The following is a 26,388-nucleotide window of genomic DNA, read 5'->3' as shown; positions in this document are numbered from 1 at the left end:
AGGGAAAAGACAGTGAACAAGGATGAATCTCAATTTTCTTATCTATAAAGTCAAGTGTTTTAATAACCAAGTTTAATGATAATTCACTTAGAGAACAACTGAAACCAGTATGCCCTAATAAACAGGCAACCAGGGCTAGGTATCACCTGTATTTAAAGAACTTCACTTGCAAGCACTTGATCTGAGTCAATAACCACGTTTAAAAGCTGAGGGAAGTGGTCTGACAAGCACTGGGGGTGGAGAGACAGTAAGATCCCCGGGGGTCCTTACTCATCAAGCTCAGGCAGACCAGTGAGACCTTGTCTTAAAAACAAAAACAAAACCCAAAACAAAACAGAATACACTAGAAAAACAAGCCAAACAATAGATTAAAAACAAACAAACAAGTCAACCAACCAACCAACAAAAAAAACCACAAGATAGATAGTTCCTGAAGAACTACAGCCAAGGATGACCTCTGGCCTCCACAATGGTGCACACACACACAGACATGCACTCACAAAATGTATAACTAATTCATATGGTCCAAAAAAATAAATGTTGGTATTATGGGTTGGGATTGTACAAAAGTAAGTCAATAATGTGGAAGATAATATTAGGGATATGAAGTGCTGTCGTTGACATAGATGAACAGGGAACTATTTCAAAGAATGAAATTCCAATTTGGGGGAAAATGTTCAGGAAGTGTGAGTGAGAGATATACAGACACACAGTTACAAACACACAGATACATATGCACATAGATAGATAGATAGATAGATAGATAGATAGATAGATAGATAGAAATACACAGACATACATATAGATAGGTAGATAGATCATAAATACATAGATGATTATACAGAAATACATACATACATACACAGACAAACACACACACACACACAGATATATACATACACATGTACACAAAGACACACACTCCCACAGATAGATGCATACATACACAGACACACACAGATGATAGGTAGGTAGGTAGGTAGGTAGATAGATAGATAGGTAGATAGATAGATAGATAGATAGATAGATAGATAGATTATAGATGATAGACAGATAGATAGATACATGATACACACATACTCAGATTCAGATACATACATACAGACACACCAAAATAGATACATACACACACTCAGTCACACACACATACATATATACATACATACACAGAAAAAGAGATATATACAGACAGACACATGCAAACAGATACATACACATTCATACAGACACAATAGGTACATACACAGATACATACATACATATGTACATACATACATACATGGACACACATGCAGAGACACACAGACATACACAAATAGATACCTACAGACAGACAAACATAGACACACACACACACACACACACAGAAACAAAATTAGAGCAAGGCTAACCAAAGGATTACCTTCCCCACTGCTCACCTGCCCCCTGCTGACCCTGCCCCAGCCTCCCTTTTGTCTTGCTGTCTCAGATATATTCAGAAATCAGGGTGCTGCTAGGGTCATTAATGGTGACTATTCCGAGGGGGTGCTTACAGAGCTTAAACCTGGTATTTTCGAGGACTGGAGACAGGTGGAACGTTTTAGCTGTCTGGGTGGGGATCCATCAGAGGGCTGATGAAAGTCTGTGCCTGTTCTTCCATTTGATAATTTAAAAGAATGTTTTAAGTGAATTTTGTGGTTGGGGAAAAAGGTATATGATTGGCAGCCCCTAGGGGACTCCCCTTGAAAGAGAAGGCGCTGAAGTGGGGCTGTCACTGAAGAGCCACTTACTGTCCCAGGCTTTTCACTTCTATATCAGCCACTCCAGGCCTGGCAGCCTGGTGACAGTAGCAGTGATAATAGGCAGGGTGGTGCTGCCCTGTCTTCCCAGGAGGTTAGGCAGCATGGCTTTCTGTCCCTGGGGGAATGATTTGTCTCATGGATTCCCACCTACCTGGGAGAGGCCAAAGCTATTTTCTTCTCCTGGCAGGAAACTCAATCTGATTCAACTATTTATTGATTTATTGAACACCTACTATGTGTGAAGCAGGGAGCCTTGTGCCAAGTCAATGGAGGGTCTATATCCAGCTATGAAAATGTGGCCTGATCCTCAGAAAATAACATGGGAGAAACAGGAGTACCAGGATTTGAGTCCGGAGTTGAGGGTTTGACTCCTAACTCTGCAATTTACCACATATACAGTGAGTGTCTCACTTACTTTCATTTTGAAAACTTGATTAGCATATATTAATTATACATAATAACAATTTTAGTACAACATTTTCATACATGTGTAGTCTGATTATATTTACCCCATTATCTTCTTTTGGTCCTTTCCCACTTCTTGACCTTCCTCTTTCTGATATAATAAAGTCCCCTTATACTTTCATCATTTTCTTCCACCTCAATACCTTCAGGAGAGAGGGGAGTGTATATACTAATAGTTGCTTGGTAGAGATGACTCAGACACTATGCACCATTGCTCAGAAAATTGAGTCTTGTTACTATACACAACATACTAGCTCACTAGTTTGCTAAAAAACTTAGCCTCCTGTTCAAAGAATGTTCCTCCCCCACAGCCTAGCAGATTTTCAGGTGCTGCCCCTGCACACAGAGGTGAATGACCCTGGCTCTCAGGTCCACCACCACTGCTCCATGAAATATTCAAGGCGATGTTATCTGTTGACAGTCATTAGCTCTGCCTCACACTCCTCTCACCACAGAGCAGATTCATTAATATTTATTCATCTTGATTTGCTTTGTTTTTCTCGATTTTTTTTCAAAGCCCATTTCAGGATTTATGGAATAATTTTGTGGAATGTGTAACTCGTGCTCTGCAGATTTGGGCAGCTCGAGTTGCCTGCAGCAAAATCCTTCCAGGGATGGAGAGGGTCAGAGCTATTACACGTCCAGCCAGCCTGTTTAATCAAAAGCCCATACAAAGGCTTTTAGAAAAGTCCCTGTGAACCACTGTGTAAGCTCACAGTGGCTATGAGAACCACCCTGTAAATGTCCAATATTCTCAGAGGAGTCCTTCCTTGGCGCCAGAGTCCCCTGCCTGTCACAGCAAGCCCTACTGTCAGCTTATATACAACTTGATGAGGCTTCCTTGGTTTTGTTTGTAGCCAAAACCCCTAACTGGGCAGGTGCAGGAAGAGACTGGCACCGGATGCAATAACAGACCTTTGTTTTTCCTTCTAACCTACTCAGAATCTAGCAGCTCTGAACTACAACAGAAGCCTTCTGTTAGGTCAGTCTCCTGGAGGCCAGATTGTCACCTTAGGAGTCTGTCTGAGAGCTGCCCACCTGTGTCCTGACTGAGCTGCTACTTCCTAACAGCCAGCTCTGCTACCCATCACCAAGTGGTGCCCTGCCTGACTTCCAACACACTGTGGGTCACTAGAGTTGAATGGGAAAGAGCAGAGACTGGGGAAGAGGGCACAGCTAGCAACAAGACATGTCATCACCCTGTTCTTGCTCATCTCTGGGTACTGTGTGCTTCAGGAAGCCCAAACAAGGGTGAAGTTCAGCTGAAGGTAAGTCAAAATGAGGTCTGTTGGTACACATCAAAGGAAGCAGTGCTGTTCTTCCAGCAGTTATGAGAGATTATTGCTGACAAAAACAAAACCTGAAGATGTATGTCTGGTATGTGATTGTTTTGTTCTCTACTCTCACATAGGAAAGGGAAATAATTTACTCTGTGTTTTAGTCAGTTTGGTTTTGCTTGTGTTGTGTTGTGTTGTGTTGTGTTGTGTTTTGGAGACAGTCAAACTGACAGGAAGTTTCAGACACAGGCCTCCTTGGCTTTGTTTGCAGCCTAAAACACTTGAACCTCAAGGATGGAGAAGGAGTACAAGTGATCAGAAATCCAGGAAGCTGCGGGTATTTGCACTGGAGAGTTGGAAGCCCAGTGTGCACCTTCCCCAGTCAGTGGAGGTGAGGGTGGGAAACAGGGTTGGCTGCTGCTCAATTCATGTTCGTGCAAGGCTTGCTCTGGTAAAACAGTAGTCACTGCAGCATTCTAAAAGGCAGGAGATCAGTTAGTAAGCACTTGTCTTATAAGCATGAGTCCGATCTACAGAACTCACACACAAAACCTGGGCAACATGGTGAACACTTGAGCTTCTAGTACCAGGGAGGTAAACACAGAAGGACTCCTAGGGATGATTGACAAGAGAAAAGGATATTCCTGGGAATCATTAGTTACCCTTGAAGAATCAGAGAGTTCCAGACCAGTGACAAACCATCTCTCTCTTCTCTCTCTCTCTCTCTCTCTCTCTCTCTCTCAAAAAAAAGTAGATAGCACAAAAGGGACAACACCTAAGGTTGACTTCAGATTTCCATGGGCAGGTGTGCACGCACAGGAGCATACATACCCACAATGCATGAGTGAGCACACACACACACCAGCACAAACACACCCATTTCATGAGTGAGCATATACACACACACACACAAGGTATGCATGAATGAGCATGCACTTATCTGCACACACACAATGCATGCATAACCACACACAAACATGCACAAAACCCAAAAGATTCCTGAGCCAGACATGCCTGAAGACATTTCTTGGAGCAGAATATTGTAACCCAAGGCAGAGAAACAAGTCCAAAATGAGAACCAGGACTATTTTTCCACCCATCTTGCATTTTTGGGCCTGGCAGGCAGGCACACAGAAGGGAAGCCCCAATTTCTGTCTCATAAGCAAGTTTTCACTTAGTTTTAATAAGAAAAATAGTTGGGCCTCTGTGTCTGTGGGTTTTAAACCCAAGGATCCCACCAAACACAGCTTGTCAGTGTTGAACAAAAGCAGCTGCATTTTCAGCAGGCATTTATAGGTGCTTTTTTTGTCATTATTCCCTGAACAATAAGTGTGACAAGTATTTCATGGCATTTATATGGTATTAGGAGTTAATAGTAAAGTAGAGATGATTTAAGTGTGTGGGAGGCTGTGTGGAAGCTGCAGGCAAACAATTGCACTATTTTGTACCAGGGACTTGAGTACCTACAAGATTTTTTATTATCCCAGGTCTCAGAACCCACTTCCTCACAGACACCAAGGGCTGACTGTGTTTCATATTTAGTGTAAGAATCCCATGAAGGGTCAGAAGCATGCCACAGGCTTCTTGTTTTAAGAGAATTCCATAGCTCATTGAGACTTCAAGGCCACTGTCAGTGAATCAATGAGTAGTGATAGCATCTTATCACATAATACCTGAGTAAGATCTCAAATGAGATGGGGTTAGACAGAGCAGACCACAGAGAGCCCTGCACTATGCAACAGAGGCATTGTGGTGGGGCGAGGCTTGACTTAGGTCATGAAGGGCTGACCAAGCCTGGAAGGAAAGGAGAAATATATATCATTTCTATGAACATGTTAGGACTCTGAAACACTGCAAATTGAGGAGACTTTCATTTAATGTAGAATTTCCCAAGCTTGTGTGATGATTTTCCTCTCCTTCAAGATGTTTCATTGTTTATTTTTAAAATATTAATAAATTTTTAGTATGTGCAAGCCCTGAGTTCCATCACAGGACTACATAAACCATACATAGGCCTGTGATCCTCTACCTGGAAGGTAAAGGCAGAAAGAGGTCATGCTTGACCATAAAGCAAGTCTAACTTCAGGTGACATTCCTCATGGCCTCTATGTCCTATGAGAATAGGTTTCTCATTGACCTGGAGTTCGTCAATTAGTCTAAACTGGCTACCCAGCAAGCTTTTAGACGCCTGTCTGCCTCTGTGTCCCCAGATCTGGGATTTTAAGCATGTACTAACTATGGCAAATTTTTTCAGGATCAAAATGTGATCTTCATGCTTGCGTGATAAGCACTTTGCTAACTAGCCATCTCTCTGGCACAACCTCCCCTCACACTACTTCTAATTTTCGCAATATCTATTACCAAACATTGGGAGTAGTAGTCTGTCTCATGACCCAAATCTTAATCTGTAAACTCAGATCAGCTGCTTCCAAATCAGCAGCTCATTAGGTGATGGCAATAGTTAAATCAAATCACTTGACCCTGTTGAGCTACCCATTTGAGCTGATGTGACAAGAGAAGACAAAGCAAGATAAGATGCACCACATCAGTAGCCTACAGCCTGAACACTAGCAAGCTCTGAAAAGGAAGCAGCTGCTCCCCCACCCTACGCAAGTGCTTCAAGAAGCTCTGCACTATGGTTTCAACTTGAACCGGTGAGAAATAGGATCCACTGACATATCTCAATACAATGAAAAGGTGCTATTGACACATGTGTCTGCTGGGGATGGTAAAGTGGGCCAGGTTGGGGACAAGTGAGATTCGAGGCACAGGAAGATACTATCAGTAGACAGTGTAGGATCTCTTAAGCCTGTGTACCTGACTTTTTAGAGATGAGGCAGAAGTTAAGGATGAAGTTGGAATTGCCTCTCTGCCTCTGCTACTAGACAGCAATTTTGCCATGAGTGACCCAGAAAGTATGGCTCCTTCTTCTCTTCTGACATGACGAGTCAGACTCCTGCCCCAGGAATATTACAATTCCATAAAAATTATGCTGCCTCACAGATGTCAGCAATGTTTCCAGTGATTCATGGCTTCTAGGTTGTGTATCTTGTCCTGCCCTACAACACCTCCTGAGACCTTGCCTTCCTATCTCACTACTCATGGGCCCACTTTAGAAGGCTAGAGCCCAGCTTTCTCAACTTCAGCCACCAAAGTAGAGAACAAGCAGGCATGTGTGTCTACTTTGGGTCTCTTCTTCTCCCCTCCTCCCTCTCCTCTCTTCTTCAACTTGCTTTTATCATACCTACTTTCAAGTGTAAAAGCTACAAACCTTCACTGGTTATTTGCTTTTGACTCATTGCTTTGCTGGGTGCTTTGTTTTTATTTGTATACCAAACGCTTATGTTATGCTCACAATATGCTGGAAATTTTTGCTATGCACTTTTCAAATATTAACTTGAGGTTCTCCAGTGACATTTATTTCCATTTTACAGATCAATACGGAAACACAAAAGGACAAAGAAACTCACTGGCTCTCACTAGGGACTGTCAGGGCCCCAGCTTTGCTGCTAATGCGCCGGCTCACTTTTTTTTCACACTCTCTTTGTGCTTTAGGTGTTGCATCGATCACACAGCATGCATGTTTTATGATAGGAAAATCAAGGTGCAGAGGACTGATGACTTGCCCAAGGTCACTCAGCAAGAAGGAAACATAGCCAAATCATACATTTAAACCTATTTCTGCCTGCTCTGACCTTTTGGCTGGTCCTGAATACAGAAGAGAGGTTGTGCAGAATAGCTGGCCTATGGAAGTTGAGGCCCAGACTCTCCTTCCAGAGTTAAACTCTCCTCTTGGTGCCAGTGAGATGGCTGCCAGAACAAATACTGAAGTCATGGATAGGATGAAGGCACCTGCAGGTCCTGCAGGATATGTTTTCTGTTGGCTTCTAAAAATGCCTGTCCAGGTCTGACTGCAGACAGCTGTCTACGCTCTGATGAGGGAGAGAGCAAAAATCTTGCCTAGGGGTAGGGGAAGCAGTCTGTGGTCCTGTTCTATGTTCAGAGTTGAATATGCATGCAAATCCTGGGGCTCTGTTAAATGCAGGTTCTGATGCAGTGTGTTTGAATCAGGCATTTCTTATAGGCTGCCAGATGATACCCTGAGGCCAGGTCATGAGGCCACAATTACTGGGTCTCCTAGGATTCTGCCCTTTGGGTCTTGGGCCTTCCATAGATCAGTGGTCATGGTCTTCAGAAATCTCTTCTGCAGCCACATGATTGCAGTGAAATTCCAGAGGGTAGGACACAGGATAATGATGAAAGCCACAGGCCTTTATCCTGTTTATTTTCTTTGCCTCCCCCATCCCTTTGCTTTAGTCAAGGCTCTGATATCCTGCAAGGTTACCAAAGATACTCTCTTCCAAGCCCTTCTGGACAAAGTCAAGCCCCTAAGCATTAATTTCCATAGCAACACTTTTCAGTTTGTCTTCTTACCACCCTGTTTTACCTCACATTAGGTTTCTTCTTCAGTAACCTCATGAACATATGCTTGCCCTCTCCCGTGAAATAGCAGGAGCACCTTGCTCTTTCATCTATATCCCTACAGTGTACCTGGGATACAGAGTACTCCAAACTTACAAATGAAATCATGAGTGAAGACCTCTTTCACATGTTTACTTCTTCGGAGACTCCTTTAGACAGATGTTTGGCAATGGCTTCAAGTGCTAGATAAATACTAAATTTACTTAGCTTGGCAGTCAACTCCAGTGGTCAAAATTTGGAAGAGAGCACATGGGAAGGACTAGTTGGACCATGCTTCTGAGGTAGAGGAAGAAGCTGGGGAGACCCATGAATTAACTTGAGGAGCAGGGATTTGAAGCCTGTAGCCAGGAAGGACTCCTTGGCTGTGATTGGCTTTCTCTCAGCTTCTCACAGGTCATGTGTCTAGCTCAGCAACTTAAGTAATGGGCTGCTCTCCCACCTCTTTTACTCTGAGCCTGTGAATAAAAGATTCCCAATAGCATTTATCAAATCCATGGAAACGTCCCCTTCTGTCCCTACAGGGGAGGTTTCACTAGGGGAGCTGGGCAGGGGTGGGAGGAAGCTTAATAAGTTTTCTTGCTGGCTAATCAGTTGCCTGAGGCAAATACCAGCAACTGTGGGCTTTCTTTCGAGGAATAGGTAGTAAATGATGCTGGAACCTGGGTGCTCAGCAAGGGACTGCCCAGAATGAACGTGGCAAATTGCATGCCCTGACACTGGTCATTGTTTCTTTAGGACTCCTGGGAACTTATATGTATCAAGTTCTGAACCTTAAAGGACTGAGGTTTCCTCCATTTCTTTATTCCTTAAACACAACCAGTTTAGGGAATATACTGCCCAGACATCATGGCTTCTCTCTGCCTATCTCTTTGTAAGGGGTCAGCATCTACAACAAAGTGGGACTGTGCACCCACTGATCAGACTTACAGCTCCAGCTTTGGGAACATTCTGTACTGTAATGGACACTGGGAAAATCCAGTGTCTCGTAGTGGTGATGGGGCTTGGGAAACTCTCTCTCAGAGCTGACATTTCATAGCATGCAATGCTTGAGACTTTTAGGCCACATTAAAAGAAGAGACCTTTGCCAGCTGTGCTGCATCACCAGCCCTTGCTCTATTTCCTAGGCCCCTGGTGCTATTCCTCTGGGCTCCACAGCCAGCCGCCTCCCCACCACTAGCCCACGTTGGATCCTTTTTGCAGGTACACTGAAGCTCATGTGTGGCTTCTGAAGATCCTTCTGTATTCATCTCCTTCCAGATTTCCACTCTGATGAAGCCTGTGTTGAAGAGTTCTAGAGAACAGATGGGAGGCTGTCATTACACGTTACTGATATGCAGAGCAGCTTTGGCTCCATGCACATCAGAGCTCTCAGCCACACTCGTAATTCTTCCTCTGTTCCCCAGCCCCAGCCAGGAGCACAGCCAGTTTTGGCAAGAAGGAAAAGTATGTGCTTTCTAGGGCATTTATATAAAACATGCTAGGATTGATGAGGGGCTGGGGAACAAATCTTTTCTTCTTTTATTAGCAGAGAAAATACTGTGCTTCTCCTAGTCCCTCATAGGATCTAAAATTAGAAGTCAGTAATCTGTTGGCCTAGCTTATGCACCACTGTGGGCTAATCCAGAGACCTTCTGGAGATACTCTCTTTGCTAGTCTCAGAGCTCCCCAACAGCCAAGCTTTACAAAGAACATCCTAGTAGCCAAGGTCATAGCACTATGGAATCTACATTAGAAGATCTGGCATCAACTTCCTTTGTTTGTGGACACAAATACTGGCCAAAGGAGAGAATAACCAGCCAAGGATTATTTAGCAGGATACTGGGAGTCCAGCTCAGGTCTAGTTAGTGTTCTTTCAGGAAAGCAGAGTAAGGTTGTGCAAGGAAAGAGAGATTTTCTTTCCTAGCAGAAGGAGGTGAATGGCGACTTTCCACTTTTAATAAGATAGCCTGGAACTTTCCTTCACCCCTGAGATAGCCTGGAACCCTGCCCCCTAAGATGCTCACTGACCTCACATTTGGGAGGGATATTGAATATGCTCACAACTTATCTTCTTGAGAGACCCCCAGATTTTTCTTTGAACTTGGTATCTTCATTAAATTGGTCCAAAGGTGTTTAAACTTTTAATTTCATTAAACAAACAAACAAACAAACAAACAAACAAACAAACAAATAATAGAGCTGGGACACCTCAGAAGAACATTGTCATACATGTGGGTTTTCTTTTCTCCGACCATGTGGTAGAGATGTAGACACACTTTTGATACAAAGACTTCCTTTGACCCAGAAAATCCATGGAAAGTTCAGACTGCAGTGCCAGGCTCTCCTTGAAGTGACACAGAAGGTGTGTTTGAAAGAGCTGAACTGCATTCCCTGACCTAGAGCAGAGCTCCCTGTGCAGTTAGTAGAAACCAACTCTTCCTGCCTTTTCTTCAGAGGCTGTTTTTGAAATCTGAATTTAGACTAAACTGTGCATGGCTTGCTCTTCTGCAGATGTCTCTCCTCTAGTCTGCAGTGATGCTCACAGGATAGCTGTGGCCTCTGAGATAGTGAAAGGGCAGAGGGAGCTTCAGGCTGGAGAGGAACCATGAGAAGGGAGTGATTGCAGTGGAAAGAGCTCAGTCTGAACTGTCCTGTGGTTTGTCCACTGTGGCATGAAAAGAAACTGAACAAATTCAACTTTAGGGAACATGGATAATACAGGGTAGTAGGAAGAACAGATCAAGGCTGAGTCATAATTATCAGGGAAGAAGAGCTTGGATTTAGTGGCTGATAACATCTAGGGGATTAACAGAGGTAAGTAATTGTTATGTCCAAGAGCTACAGTCTGCACACAGAGCATCTGTAGTGGCAAAAGCTGAAAAGGGAATTCTGAGAAGGGAATCATCTCAGGTTGGTTCTGTTATCAGAGTTGGCAGAGACTTCCTCCCAAACACAGCATCTACCACCTGTGGACCACCCAGTTCATCACAGCTTAGGAAGAGGCATCTGGCTACTTAGTACCATGGCGTCTTTATGCATGTTTCCACGGGTTCATCTTTGGCTTCCTAGAAACAATGTACATGGAGTATATAAAGTGGTTTGCATTGTTGGGGGCAGTACCTTGTGGGATAAGGGAACAAGAAGCAGCCAAGAGCTGACAGTTGCTGTGTAAAGTATAGGAGGAGACTGATCTCTCATTAGATATCTTGATGGATTTGCATAAATGGATTTCTTAAAGTTTGAAACCTTTCTCCTCATTATTCGTATTTTCTTCTCAAATCAATGAATGTATGGGAGTTTGATTTTCTATAATCAGTGTCTTGCCATAAGCATTTCTATTCTACAATTTAAATAATTGTAAATAAACCCATTAGCTTACCCAGGGGGCAGGTGTCTAAAAGCATCTTTGGGATAAAGTTCACTGCTGATACTTAATGCATCTCTGTATAAGATTCAACTTACTGAAGAGTTATCCTGATAAAGAGGGCTTCATTTAATTCTAGTCTAGGATAGGCCAGGCTTTGTCTTCTTAGCTCCTTGAAAACAATGAGTTCTCTCCTCAGTAATGTCTGCCAACAGAAAATTTGCAGGCCCTCTGCTTGCTTCAGGAGACACTTAGTCCTCCTTTTGACCTTGCCTTTCAAAAACTGGTCCTTATTAGTCATCAATGCTGAGTGTAGAGTAACTGAGACAGTCTCACAGCAGGGTGACCCCCAAGTTGTTGTGTCTGCTTCTAGGCAATAACCCCAGAGCTCCAGCCCCCTAAGGGTGGTGATTTAGCAAATCATATGTTTAAACAATGTGATGGCACACTGCTGCTTGAGGGGCCTTTGAAGCACATTTCTAAATAATGGGGCAAACTAATGAATACCCTCACAGTGAATTTAAGTGACACATGCATGGGGGAGGGCTCTTATAATCCTGCATAATGAACTTTCCTCCTCTTCCTTTATCCTGCCTTTACTTTATGCTTGCAAATGGTCACTGGGAGAAGATCCCTGGGCTCTGTATAAACAGAGGTGAAAGTAGGATTGGTTATCAGCAGCCTTTTCAAGATTCTGGAAATGAGGCAGCTGAAGTCCTTCTCCAAACCTCCCAGCTCACTAGAAACTAAAAGTTTGAACAGCTGCCTCTATATAAGAAATAGTATGCCAGTCTGTTCAGCCCATAGTGGTTCTCTAGACTAAGGAAATACTCCACAAGAGGGAAATCTTTGCCTATAAGGGTAAGGTCTGGAGATGCCCTTATGGGATGAATTTCATGTTCTCAACAAAGCAGACACAACTCCATCACAGCCTACCCACTTCCTCACCCAACACTTCACTGCTTCCAGACACCTAACTTTTCCCTTGCACCCCTGAGTTTAGAATATATATGCTTCAGCAAGCATATATGCACAGGAGGGTCTCTGCTTCTTCTACTAGCACAAAGATCTACCCAAAGCTGTCTCCCCTATCTAGGACTACTGTAACTTCACTGGCCTCAGCCATATTGCTTTTATGGAGGTTTTTTTTTTTTTGTTCCAAACAAAAACAAACAAACAAATAAATGAAAAAACCAAAGTATAGATTTTTATAACTGTGTTGGTATAAAGACTCCTGAAACACAGACTAAATTCATTGTTGGGTATTTAGTTGTATGATACTCATCTATTCTTCTGAGTGAAAATAAATTTTCATGGGCTTCTAAAAATGCTTTGGGCTTGGCCTGAGTGCTGGGCTCCTAGATTATCATACCTAGACAAGTCTACCCCGTGTCTGAGAGGCTTTCCCTTCCTTGACAGCACCTAAGACCTTCCCTATCCCTTATATTTCATGATCTCCTTTCTAATACTCTACCCCTGCTTTGCTATCTGTTTATCCTGTTTCCCACTAACCTGAATACTGCTTGAAAGAAAGAACTGCTTTGTCCACTGTAGAATTACACGTAAGGACCCAAGGATCCAACCTGCAGACAACATGGAACAGGTTCACACTGAGCTGTACCAAGGAGAGGGAAGCTAGTAGGAGCTAGTCTTTCAGGTGAAAAAGTCCTGCAAAAAAGGCTGAGGTCAGCACAATGATAACTATGGCAGTGTGGTGGGAGTGGAATGAGGTTCTGTCTTGGCTGTTTCTCTTGTTAGCAGGGGTTTGACCCACCCACGGGCAGCAATAGACCTGCTACTGTGGTCAAAGTGACCTGTAGATCTGGGAGGACAAAAGGCTAAGTTACTTTTTGGCCAGTGAGGCTTCTATGCCCCAAGGTAAATGCTGTCCGGAACCCAGCAAAGCAACCTGCATGAGAGGGTCCTGTGTGACTACAGCAAACAGAGAAATAAAAACAAGGCAATCAATAAACCTGAGAAATTTCATAACTATGATTTGGGGTCAGTTTGGCTGGAGGGGAGAATTTAATTGCAAGGCTCCTATGTCTCAACTGCCTAAGGCTAGCAATTGGAGTGGGAAGATGGAGAGCCAATGCTGATTATGAGCAGAAACTGAGGGCTGAGGGTACAGGGAAGCCTGACAACCATCTGTGGTTAGAAGACTGCAGATGAAGGTACTGGAAAGTAGGTGCTTTGAATCTGGCATTTCTGCTTTGAATGGCATTGAACTCAAGCAAAGTGATAATCTGTTTTACATTCTGGGATTTGTTTCTATAAAAGTAAAAACCCAGTAGATACTATACCTATACTAACTAGAATATCATTTGGCACAGAGGGATAAGAAGCTTACGATTCAGTCCCTAACTTCCAACAGCTAGATAGGTTGTATGTGAATCTCCTCTATACAATGACAGTGTGAAGTTAAAGCCCTCATAGACCTCCGGGCTATGAGGAAAAGCAAAGAGCAAGAGAGAAGTGGGTGTTTGGGCTGGAGCATTGACTCAACTGTTAAAGGATAGGCTCACAACCAATAATCTAAGAGAAGTGGGTGTTCATGAGTGGGCTGCAGTGCTGAGCTAGTTCCACCTGCTAATTTCACTGTTAGGCTGTATTGAGATTCTCATCATCCTGTGGCAGTAATGGGAAGACTTACAGTTTGAACATGTATTGTTCCTCTGTGGGGCTTGTTACTAAAGGCATGAAGGCATGGTTCCTAGCCAATGGCAATATATAGACACACACACACACACACATATGCATACATGACACACTACCTTTTAAGAGCATAATATAATTACATCATTTCCCCATTCTCTCCCTTCCATATACCCTTCCTGATTGGTGAAACCTGTAGATGTACCTTTAAAAAATGTTCTGGGAACTAAGTGGGGCCTAGATAGATGTATGGCACTGGGTGTGTCACTGGGAGTTGTATCTTATTCTAGAACTCTCCTCTTCTCTCTTCATATAAAGTGTTGCCTTTTCTATGTGCTTCTCCTACCATGACTACCTGTGTCATCATCAGTCCAGAATAAACATGACTAAGGACTCAAAACTCTGGAGCCATGAGCTAAAATAAACAATTAGCTCTTAAAGTGGATTTCTCAGGGTTCCTAATAGCAACAAAATGTTCTAATAGGAGCCACAAGGAAGATATTAGGAAGGCAATATAACACCCAACCCCTTCCCTCTTTTCTCTTTCCCTGCATCCTATCTGCTACAAGGCTATCTGATTTGGTCCATCAGGAACTCTCTGTCATGATACTTTGCCTCACCATAATTCCAAAGTGACAAAGCCAAGTGATCCTGGACTCACACTATAAGCTAAAGTATCTTTCATTCTTATACATTGACTATCTCAGATATTTTTGTCACAGTGATGGAAAGATGTTTCAGATTTGATCTCATCTGAACCACATTTTAATTAGTCTTTGTGGGTGTGCTTTTTAGATAAGATAATGGTTATCTACAGTGATGATGTCTCTTCCTCAAGCTCCTGCTGCCTTCTTTCTATTATTGTCATGTCATTATTCAATCAAAACCAGTCTTAATTCTCCCTCACTCTGCATTTAGGGGTCTGCTTCAATGCTTTTCTGGTCTTGGAAGTTCTTTCCTTGTAGCCTCACTTGGGTTGAGTCACAACTCAGTTTATCCTTTTCACTCATAGTATCATGGTGGGATGGTATACACACAGTGCCTTGTTTGTCATTCCACCTGTCTCATTCTATGTTATACTCTTCCTGGAATATCTTCAACATTAAAGTGGCTTTTCGTCACCTCTTTAAGGAGTCTTCACTCAGGCATTCAACGGAAGCTTTATTTTCAAATGACACAAACTTGTTTTGAGCCCTCATTCTTGATTTCATAACTGCACTGACTGAACTGTCTAACAACTATTAATGGACAGTCATATTTATCCATGGCTGGGAAGATAACAGATGAAGAGAATTCTGTCCAGCTCCTGCCCTGGTGGCACTGAGTTAGGGGATATTACCAACCCAACTATATTTCTAAAGAGCTATCTGGCAGGAGTTACCCCACAAGCCTACATTCCTAGCAAGTGGAACTCTTTACTAACCTCCTGAAGGGTGGGCTCTTAAGTTCATCTGTAGACTTGGGGATGGTATGTATTATTACTGAGGAAGCAGTAGCCTACTTCAAGCTTCTTCAGTCATTGGTGATCAATGGCTTTTTCTTTAACAGGAAGATGCTCCCCTGAATCACAAATCAGATGGGATGGCATGTACACAGTGCCTTGCTTCTTCCTGCAAATCTGATGAAGTTTCATTTGGAGTGTAGAAGAAGGGTCATCCACACATTAGATGCTCTCACCTATTCAATTCTGAGCATTGGGAAGCATAGTAGAGTTGTTACCATCATGATGGAAACATCTGAGTTTAGGTCCATTTTTTTTCCACTTTATTATGACCATGTACAGCCAGCCCATTTAACCTATTTTTCTTATATATAAATGGAATAATCACAACATCATAGCCTATATCTACTTTATAATTTGCCTAAGAAACATAGCATGAAATCATTGAGAAAAGTGATCAGACAGAAGAATACAAGGTGAATACATGAAGTTAGGCAGAGACATGCCCAATGGGGGAAGAAATTAAGAAGCATAAGGATGTGTAACATCCCCACCAAGATCTCAAAGAACATTAGGAATATAAATTAAAAGCATTTATTAATTACCTTCTGTTATCAGTTGGTCAAAAAAGACTATGACCAAGTATATATATATATATACAAACAACAATCTAGGAGTCAAGAGAAGCTCTGAGGCTATACATGAGAGGTGCATGATGAAAACAAGAGGAGAGTTTGTGGGTCATGTCTGAGCAAGGCAAGGGTAGACCACTATAAACTGACCCTGTAGAGTGAAAGAAGAAATGGAGAACAGACAACTTGGACACATATTTGTTTTACTGAGGTGTAACTTTTCATGAAGTTATATTTGTAAAAGGCTATGTTCCATCAAACATATAATAATCACATCATTGAAACCCTTCCACACTTCCCATTAAGTTGGACTCAAAGTCACAGTCCCTGCTTATGATCTTCTAGCTTTCTCGGGGTCTTTTACTCTTTCCTGCTCATTCCTTCTATAACACTTACTACTAAAACTGAAAATATTCAGAGCTTGTTTGTCTGTAGAATGTTTGTTTGCATGTTCTGTTATTAATACTTAGGACATTCTTTCCCCTAGTAGTGCATGGATCCCCAACCACACCCTTTATTCAAAAATCTGTGCAAATGGAAGCTCTTCAAAATGGCTTTTCATGACTAATTCACTTAAAATGGAGTATACTACAGCATTGTGGGTACATCCTGTTTACTTATCAAGCCTGGATGTTATGCCATTCCTGGCATTATATAATATAGAACATTTGTGTATTTTCCATATCTTTTTTTAGAATAGTCTCTAAGAAAGAATTATTTTGCCAGTCTTGTTTACTATTGTATTTTAAAATCTCCACAGCAACATGTATCAATATATAGTAAATACCCAATTAATGTTTGAGGCATGAATTTGTAGTCCTATCACCCACCACCTGTACTTCTGTTCCTGTACAGAAGATGGTACTTCTGTATCCCCCTTACTATTTGGAAAAATGGACAGATGACTGTGCTGTCTTAGTCCTCCTGGGTGGCCCTCTGCAGATACTTAGCCCAAATCTCCTTCCACCTACCCTGCTCAAATCTGCCCTTTCCTGACTACCTGTCTTCTGGAAGTCCCATTCTACCTTCTCAGTTTGCTTGAATTGTAATAGGGACTGAAGATAGAATCTCCCCTTTGCTATGCCATGCAGATGTGTTTTCTTTTAGACACGAGCCTCTTATGGTGCTGGGCAAAAGTGACTTATTCAATTTGTGTTTGAAAATATGTGACAGTCTAAGCATAATTGAATAGCACTACTGGCATGCTAAAATTCTGTAGTTCTCACATAGAAACACAAGTATACTCACCCTGTTCTCTCGTCTGCCCTTGTGTCTCCCCTTTCTATTCTCCATGGCTGACACTGGGATGTCATTTGTTTAAAGCAAACACTGAGTGATATAATGCTAGATTCAGTCATCTCCTGACTCTTAAAGATTATATATGAACTTTTGACTCCTTGAGCAAAATGCATACCAAGGTCAAATGCACAAAGTTCTTCAGCTTAGGAAGCATTGAGAGTTTCCCTCTCTTTTTCTGACTACATGCTGCCAACCCCCACTAACTATGAACCAATGTGGGCATATTTCAAAAGCTCTGTTTATTTTTTAACATTTTTAGTATAGTACCTTTGGAGTATATAATGATTTCCCATATTCTCATCTCACATCCAATTTACCCTGAGGCAGTGGTTCTCAACTTTCCTAGTCCTGTGACCCTTTAACATAGTTCCTCATATTGTGGTGACCCCTAACTATAAAATTATTTTTGTTGCTACTTCATAACTGTAATTTTGCTACTGTTATGAATTATAATATAAATATATGTGTTTTCCAGTGGTCTTAGGTGACCCCTGTGAAAGGGTTGTCAAAAACCACTGCCCTCAGGACTTATCTTTGCTTGTAGGTTGGTAATGTGGAGGTGACAGGAAGTCTGGATGGTAGAGACAGAAAAGGGGGCTGAAGTGATGGTATTGGGGATTGTACTGGATAGCTTTAACTGTCAACTTGACACAGTCTTGAGTCATCTAAGACCCACAGTTGAGGAACTGTCCAGATTAGATTGACCTATGGGTATATCTTTGGAGGATTGCCTTGATTGTTAGTTGACACAAAAAAGTCCAGGCTATTGTGAACTGCACCACTGCTCAGGCAGGCAGTAATCCTGGTCTTTAGAAGAAATCTAGCTGAATATAAGCCTGCCAGACAGCATCTGCATCTCTGTGGTTCCAGTCACACTTTAGCAGTGAATTGAGTTCCTTAGTTGAAGGTGACACTACATGGAATAGCTCACAGGCCAGTCTTCAAGCTCCTTCAGTGATGGACTGCAACCTGCAATTGTAAGCCAAATAAATCCTCTCACTTCTAAAGTTCATGGTCAGGGAATCTGTCACCACCACAGAAATGGAATTACAACAGGGATATAGTTGATAGTGGGACTTGGGCTTGAGTAGCTACTGGCATTGGAACAGAGCTGATGATGAAAGCATTATTTTGGTGTGCCCAGACACCATGACTTTCTCACTGACAAAGGGATGGCATCAAAATGGAAAATCAGAGATTTTCTTCTACCTGGTAGGTGACAGGTTGCTACCACTAAACATTTCTCTGCTAAAGATTTTCTGAATGGCAAGTGTTTGTTGTTTGTGTTTGTTTCAGACAATGGTTTTTCTACCCTACCATGTATCTACTGTTTCTTCTGAAGTGCTAATTTTAAAAACAGTGTTTAAAAATATGACTTTTGTTAAGTAATATTAGTCTCTCTATGTGGTGTATGACTTCATATGCAGTGGGTAAGGGGCAGGAATACCCATATGCAGGCATGTGGAGGCCAGAGGAAAATGTCAAATGTCTTTCTCTATTGTGATCTGCTTTATAGCTTTGAGGCAGGGTCTCTCACTGCATAATCAACCCACTGATTAGGCTAGGATGCTAGCAAGTTCCAGATATGTCTGCTTTTAACCCTGGAATGCTGGGGTTGTAAAACACCATGTGCAGCTATGCTTTGCTTTCTACCTGAATACTGGGGATAAAAACTCAAGTTTTCACACATAGTAAGCACTGTACCCACTAAGTATCTATTGCCTGATCTTCGTTTTAATATGTATTGTGCTTGATGTTTATGCTCATGAGCAATGCAAGATTTCAGAAGATCTGAAGATAGAAAATCTTTTTAAAAAAGTAAGAAAGTGAACCCAAAAAATAACAGGGAGCTACTCAGAGACCACCTAGTTTATGTTTGTTTCATCTTATGTTAGTTCCTGAACCCCAACTTCCTTCCCTTCCCTTCCCTTCCCTTCCCTTCCCTTCCCTTCCCTTCCCTTCCCTTCCCTTCCCTTCCCTTCCCTTCCCTTCCCTTCCCTTCCCTTCCCTCCCCTCCCCTCCCCTCCCCTCCCCTCCCCTCCCCTCCCCCTTCCTTTCCTTCCTTTCCTGACTCTCCCTCTTTCTCATTCTCCCTCTCTCCCTCCCTCCCTTCCTTCCTTCTGTCTTTCCTTTGTCCCTTCCTTTTCTCCTTTTCTCTTTTCCCTAATTCTATCCTTACCCTTGTACTTCCTCTCTGACTTCCCCCATCTTCCTTCCTTGTTTCTATTTCACATTTATATTGAATTTTCGAGTTATGTTTGTATCAAATTTGATATAAATCTAGTTTATTTAGTGAGATTTTTTCATGTCATTTGACAATCATTCAAAAATGTTTACAGCCTGAATATCCTTATATAGTAAGGATATTCCATAATGTATTTATAAGGTTGACTACTGAGGTTATTTCCTATTTATTTTTCTGATAGAAAGGTCAGTTTTCCTGGGGCCATGTAAGCATTAGACTATATGTTCTGCATGCCGGCTGTATATGCTGTTATGCATATATGATCAGAGCAGCTGCAAATAGGAACTAGAGTTACTGCCTAAGGAAATTTTTATCCAGAGAGAGGTTGAAAGGAAGCCACAATATTTATAAACTAACACATCACCAAGTGAGAACTATTGTGCCATGAAGCTGTATTTCACAGCTGGTACCATGTAAAGATCAAGATCAAACTCAGCAGTAAATTCTTGGGCACCATGAAAGGATTTGAGACTCATGGTTTATCCCACACATATCCAGGCTAAACATGAGTAAGTTCTGTTTCAGTAGAGGCATACAGAAGGGTGCTACTTTAAGCTAATGCTTGAAGAACAATCAAAAGCATGGATGAACAGAAGAAGGGAGAAACTTTCAGATCAAGGGAATGAAAAGACAATGCTTGGTGTGGAGGAAGGTTGTTTTGAAGAGAAACAAGGAGTGGGTCTGTGGAGATAGGAGAATCTAGATCCACCTGGGATAGGGATACAGGAATAGAAATTTTGCCTTCTGAAGATTTTCCTGGAAGTTCTGCTGGATGTATTAGACTACACAGATTCTGGAGACAGGGACATCTATATGGAAGGTGCTGAATTAAATCAGGCATGTCAGAAAGGGACTAAATTGAGATAGCAGGGGAACCAGAATAGAAAGCAAAGCAAAAGAAGCATCTTAGCAGGAAAGACTATTCCCCATGTAAAGTACGTACTAGGTGATATGAAATGAAAGAAGGAAAACCTGGAGCCAGCTCTACTGACTTGGGCCAAGTAGAGAGGGTCTCTGTTGTTGGAAGCTACAGGGATATACAGCTTGGTTCTGTATGGCTTCTATTCATCTCATGGTCCCAGGACCCCAAGAAGGGGAAAGTGGAATGGATATGTATCCAATGTGAGATCCTTCCCAGAGAAGCTGCATGCATGCTCACATATAGACACAGACACACACAGACACACACATACTCAGCTGCTCTGATTTGCCTCTACATTCTTCTAGGCCGAAGGCTGAAGTTCATTTTTAAAATCTTGTTATAAATTTCTTCAACTCCTTATAATCCTAACCTTAAATTAATCTGGGCTGTTGGATCCTGGACTCACTTCTGATTGCTCTTGTTGTCAGCAGGCCTGATGTTTCTGACTGAGCACCTTGGAGGGGTGGTGGTGGTGTGTGTGTGTGTGTATGACCTGAGGACCTTTAATCCACTTTGGATTCCTCAAACCTCTCTATGATGCTGATGATCACATTAATGACTGTGATGGTGGCAAATATTGTAGTCTTTATCTTACAACATTTTTTGACAACATATTCTATATATTAACTTCTGTTTTCAGTATAAAATACAGCTCTATTTTGCTAAAGAAAATAATGGTTTAAAGGAAATGTGTTAAGCCCAAATTTTCACAACTGACAGGGACTCGAGCTGGGATTTTTTAGTCTAGTAAATTAATCCAATAAATATTTTTAAGTTGCATTACAATTTGACTTTTAAAACTGGCATAGTCTAAACAAAGAAGAGTTCCAGGGCTCCCAGGATATAAATTTAGTGAAGTTGCTGTGACCAGTTCATTCCACAAGTACTTTTTACCCTGTTCCTGGTTACTGACATTGAATGATTTGTGAAGACAGTCTACAAAATCTTTCTGTCTGTCTCTTCCCTTTCCTCTGTGTCAAAGCTAAGGGTCACATGTGGATCTTCACATTTGAGTGGTTTAGTATTTTTATAGTGGCTTTCATTTCTTAAATGGGTTGAGCCAGCTAATTGCTCTAGGAAATTCTGTCTAAATCATGTATTTTCACCACCTACAGTGTCTAACCAGCCTCCTCTCTGATATGCAAAATTATGATGACTTGGAAAGCTCAAAGAGAAGTGTCTGGAATCAGAATTGCTTGGTGGAAAGGCAAAGCAGGAGGTGAGTCCTGGGAGAGGTCTACCCCCATCTTTAAAGTCTCCATTATTAATGAAATGAGTGTTGTCATGGTGATGATCAGAGAGGGAGTGGAACTAGAGGAAGACTTGAGAAAATGCTACAGCACTGGGAGCTATAAAATCTTTGTGACAGTGTGTCTCTGTGAGGACTTTAGGACACCACATTGCTTTCTACTGTGATCTGTCTCAGACAGTATGAGGTCAGCATAATACCCTAGGATGATAGGATGAATCGAACCAGATGCATCTCTGTCTTCACTCAACTTGACTCCTCAGAGGTCAGTGATAGGACAAAGAATCCTAATATCTAATATTGATTATAGCCAACACTCAGTCAATCATTCCCAAAACACACTGAAAAAATTTTGGTGAAATAACCAGTTTGACATAGGTTTACCCTTTGTTTCAGTGTCTTACACAGTGTTATAATGTACTAATTGTCAGCCTGACAGAATCAAGAATCACATAGAAGACAAAATTCTAGGAAAGTGTATGAGGGGGTTACCAGATTGAGTTAATGGAGATGAAAGGATCAACCCTAAATATGGATGACGCCATCTCATGAGCTCAGTTCTCAGACTGCATAAAAAAGAGAGAGAGAGAGAGAGAGAGAGAGAGAGAGAGAGAGAGAGAGAGAAAGCTAGCTAACTATGAGCATTCACCTTTGTTTGCTTTCCAAATGTGAATGCAGTGTGACCAGCTGCTTCAAGCTCCCACTGCCTTTACTATTGGGTCATATTTGACTGTACCTTTCCACTGCCAACCAAATAAATAAGCCTCCTGTTTTCACTTGATTTTGTCAAAATGCTTTTTGAGCATTTTGTTAGCAATGAAAAAAAGTGTTAGCATGGAGGTGCTTCTGAGAGCAGGGCAGGGAGAAGGGCATTCCCAGTAGAAGGACAAGACATGGCAAGTGTGTGGTAGTCAAAATACCTGGGAAAAAACAGTATCCAGCTTTCCTCTAAACACATAGAAAATAGTAGGAGTTGGCCAGAATGTAAAATGATCTTAAATAAACCATCAAGAGCTCTCTTGCCCTCTTGATCCCCCCCTTCCCCCGAATTCCCTTCCCCACCTCTGTCCACGTGGCCATGGCTAGCCTCTACTTCTCTACTCCCTTTCTCTGCCTTTCTCTTTTCTCTGCCTCTACTACCCTCTTAACTCCCCTCCCTATGCCCTGAATAAACTCTATTCTATACAAAAAAAACCCAAAAAACAAAAAAACAAAACAAACAAACAAAAAAACCAAGGGCAAAGAGTATGCCAAGCCATTGACATAATAAAATAGAAATGAACCCAAGAGGAAAAAAATGACCATAAATAAAATAAAAGTAAATTTATAATATATACACTCATTTATTTAAGAATGATAAACTTTTAAATTTTTTGGAATCTGAAAATTCTAATTTCTAAGTAAAAGTACCCAATGTCTGGAAGAATAAGAAGAAAGCAAAATCAGCCAGTACAGAGAGCATCTTACAACTCAAACTATTCACACCTGTGGTGATGAATTTTAAGTTCTTAGCTGACTTACTGCATATTGTATATATACTAAATGTGGCTCAAAAAGAAAAGGAAAGAAAGAAGACACAGTAACTAGATGTAAAGATTATTCTCTATCCAAAAATCAGTTATAAGTTATGCTGCAGTTGTTTCCTGCCAGTTGTTCCAGTATTTTCCACAATGTATAATCAATCTGTAGTGTTCCCAGAAGAAAGAAGAAATCTTCTGGGTTCATAAGAATGAGCATTACCAGAATACTCAGGCTTGACAGAGCATCACTCCACTAAACAAAACAAACTAGCCCAGCAGAACCCTGATGGCATCTGACTTGTAAATATTGACTAGAAAATCTAAAGTAAACGCCAGCAAATCCCATTCAGACTTATATTAAAAGAACTGTGGTATCACACAAGGAAGCACAGATCATCGGAGATGGACACACAATGAGTGTGACAAGTGGTAGGCCTTAGCAGAGCTCCTCTGAATTCATAAGAAAGTCCAAAAGTCCCAATAGCAAATAGGCATCACATGAATGGACAATTCACATTAAAAAAAGCCTAATAAGCATATGAAAAGTATTAACCCTATTAGTTATCAAAGAAATGCAAACGAAGCATCACTTTCTGTAAATCAAATTAGTAAAGCTTAAAAGTAAATAATGGTAATGTTGAATGATAATAAACATGAAAATATGCCCAACCTCATTAATTCAGGAAAATGCAAATTAAAATCACAATGAACAGCCATTTCACACCCACTAGCTTGGCAACAATGAAAACCTCCAGCATTCCCAAATATTTGAGGGGAATGCACAGCCAATGGGGTTGTGGTTGTGGTATGGCTCACAGTTGACAGACCACTTTTAAGCATTATTTAGAAATAAGCATAACAGGTACTTTTAATACAAAGTCCTTCCTGACTATGTGTTCTTCAGAAATAGTGGTTGACAAATATTTATACCTGTGTGTACCCCAATTCTGAAATTCTTTCCATAGTCATCTAAACTTTTCATTGAAATTTTACTGTAAGTAAGGAATATCTGAATATCTTTACCTGTGGTTGACTTGAGATTTAAAAAACAAAAAAGGCAAACTCACATTCAAGCTCTTTTTAACAATTTAAGGTTTTAGTTACCCTTTTATTCTTCAAATCTGTAGTTTTAATTCCATGACTTCATAGGTAATTTCAATAGTTTTCTGCTTCAAGTCTTTAATTGGTTACTCTATCATACATCTTTAGAGAAAAATTATGTGCATAAATCGAATTCTTCAAAGATTTTCTGTATGACCTTTTGCTTCTAAGGATGAACAATTTCTTCCTTGGGGAATGTGTCATTCAGGGTTCTTTAAATCTATGTTCCAGGGTCATGGTTGTTCATATTTGACTCTTAATATATTTATAAAATCCTTCTAGACTGAGTTACTACTATAGCTATTAATCATATGTAAAAGATCAAAACAAGATGAGAAAGTTATATGTTTTGTTAGCTTATTACTAACTTGGAAAACTTAAATACTACTGAAAAATGTATAACTTGTAGATATGAATAAAGAGTTATTTTCAATTTATTTATATACCTATTACTATTACTATTATTAAATACCTAGGCTAGAAGAAAGCACAAAAAGCATCAACTGTATTCCAATTTATTGTTTTAATAATTATTTAATAATAATTTAATCAATTTTTAATTAAAAATCCTGTTTCTCTAAATTACACAGAGGTCAAAAGCAGCTTTAACAAGAACCTTTAATTCTTTAAATTCAGTCCCAGTTATACACCAGAATATCACTTAGTGATTGATGGTTTCATCATCATAAATTATTTTTAATAATCTAACCACTGAGAACTTGGGTGTGTGCATAACAACTAGAAAGCATCTGACTTGAAAAATTATTTCTTTTTCACCTGTTGAGGCCATTTGCTTCCTTAACAGGATCTTAAGATTTGAAGCATCCTTTTGATTGCTGTCTTGGGGGATTTACATACTAGATTCATAGTGCTAGTGGAGTTGGAATCAAGACACTTGAGATGATAGAAGGGTTCACTTTGGGAAATGCATATGGATAAATCAATGACTTCTAAACCTATTTTTTGGACCCTGACTATTTCCTGGAAACTACTGGATAACTTTGTGTCTCCCCAGGACCCACATTGGATTATAAACCTCTCTGGAAGAAAATCTTACTCAGGAGGCAAACAGACTTCTTCCCATGAACACTAGGCTAGAAACAACCCATTAAACCCATCAAGTGGAGAATAGGTAAGCTGAAATACATTAATACATAATATATTACACAAGAGTGAAATAAACGAGTTAAAAAATGCAAGTTTGACAGGTTGTGATGGCATATGCCTTTAATCCCAGTACTCGGAAGGCAGACACAGGTGGATTTCAAAATTCTAAGACAGCTTGGTCAAAGTTTCAAGATAGCCAGGATTACGCAGAAAGACTCTGTCTCAAACAAAACAAAACAAGCAAAACAAATAAAACCCTTCTAGTTGCCTTAAAAACATAGTTTGATAATATTTATAGACAAAGCAGCCTACTGAAATTATAGATTAGATTCAACTACATATAAAATTAATCAAGTGTGTAGCAAAGTTATAAAAGCAATAGCTCACATAAACCAAGTGTTGTGTTTACTTTTGGAAGAAGTAATTTGGGAGGCCTTGGCCTACCTTGTGTACTTTGGACAGAAGCTCTGAAGGTACTTAGCACTTTAGAATCTCTCTGTTTACTTTGCAAGTTGACAGCATGAACATGGGAGAACAGGGCCTACAAATGAGGCAGAGAAAAGTCTCATGACACAGCCAACTTTATTCAGTGCAACAGACAATTTATACTCTTAGGGTTAAGAAGAGTCACCTGAGTAAAGTGTACAGTCACAAGCACAGGCTGCTCTCAGCAAAATCATGTTTCTCCATAGAGACATATAAACAAATACTAGCCAGTTGTAATGATAATATGATGTAAACTTGCTATACCTGGGAGGGGCATGAAAGCACATTCCAGGGACAACCCATGTTATAGAGAAACAGAAATTATAAGACTCTTGTCTTGCTTACTTGGAGTTTCCTCACAAAATCTCAGAAATCTTCCCATG

General features: G+C 40.9%; 1 long non-coding RNA gene across 1 annotated transcript; it reads left to right on the top strand.

Moving 5' to 3' along the window:
• Nucleotides 1–3,178: 3,178 nt before the first annotated feature.
• Gm51784 lies at nt 3,179–26,388 on the top strand. The gene is made up of 3 exons (XR_003948952.1): nt 3,179–3,514; nt 21,658–21,761; nt 25,428–26,388. It is a non-coding gene; the product is annotated as a predicted gene, 51784 (long non-coding RNA).

This window comes from Mus musculus, chromosome 1 (genome assembly GCF_000001635.26).
Source record: "Mus musculus strain C57BL/6J chromosome 1, GRCm38.p6 C57BL/6J".
Taxonomy (NCBI): Eukaryota; Metazoa; Chordata; class Mammalia; order Rodentia; family Muridae; genus Mus; species Mus musculus.
This window is presented reverse-complemented; position numbering and strand designations above follow the sequence as displayed.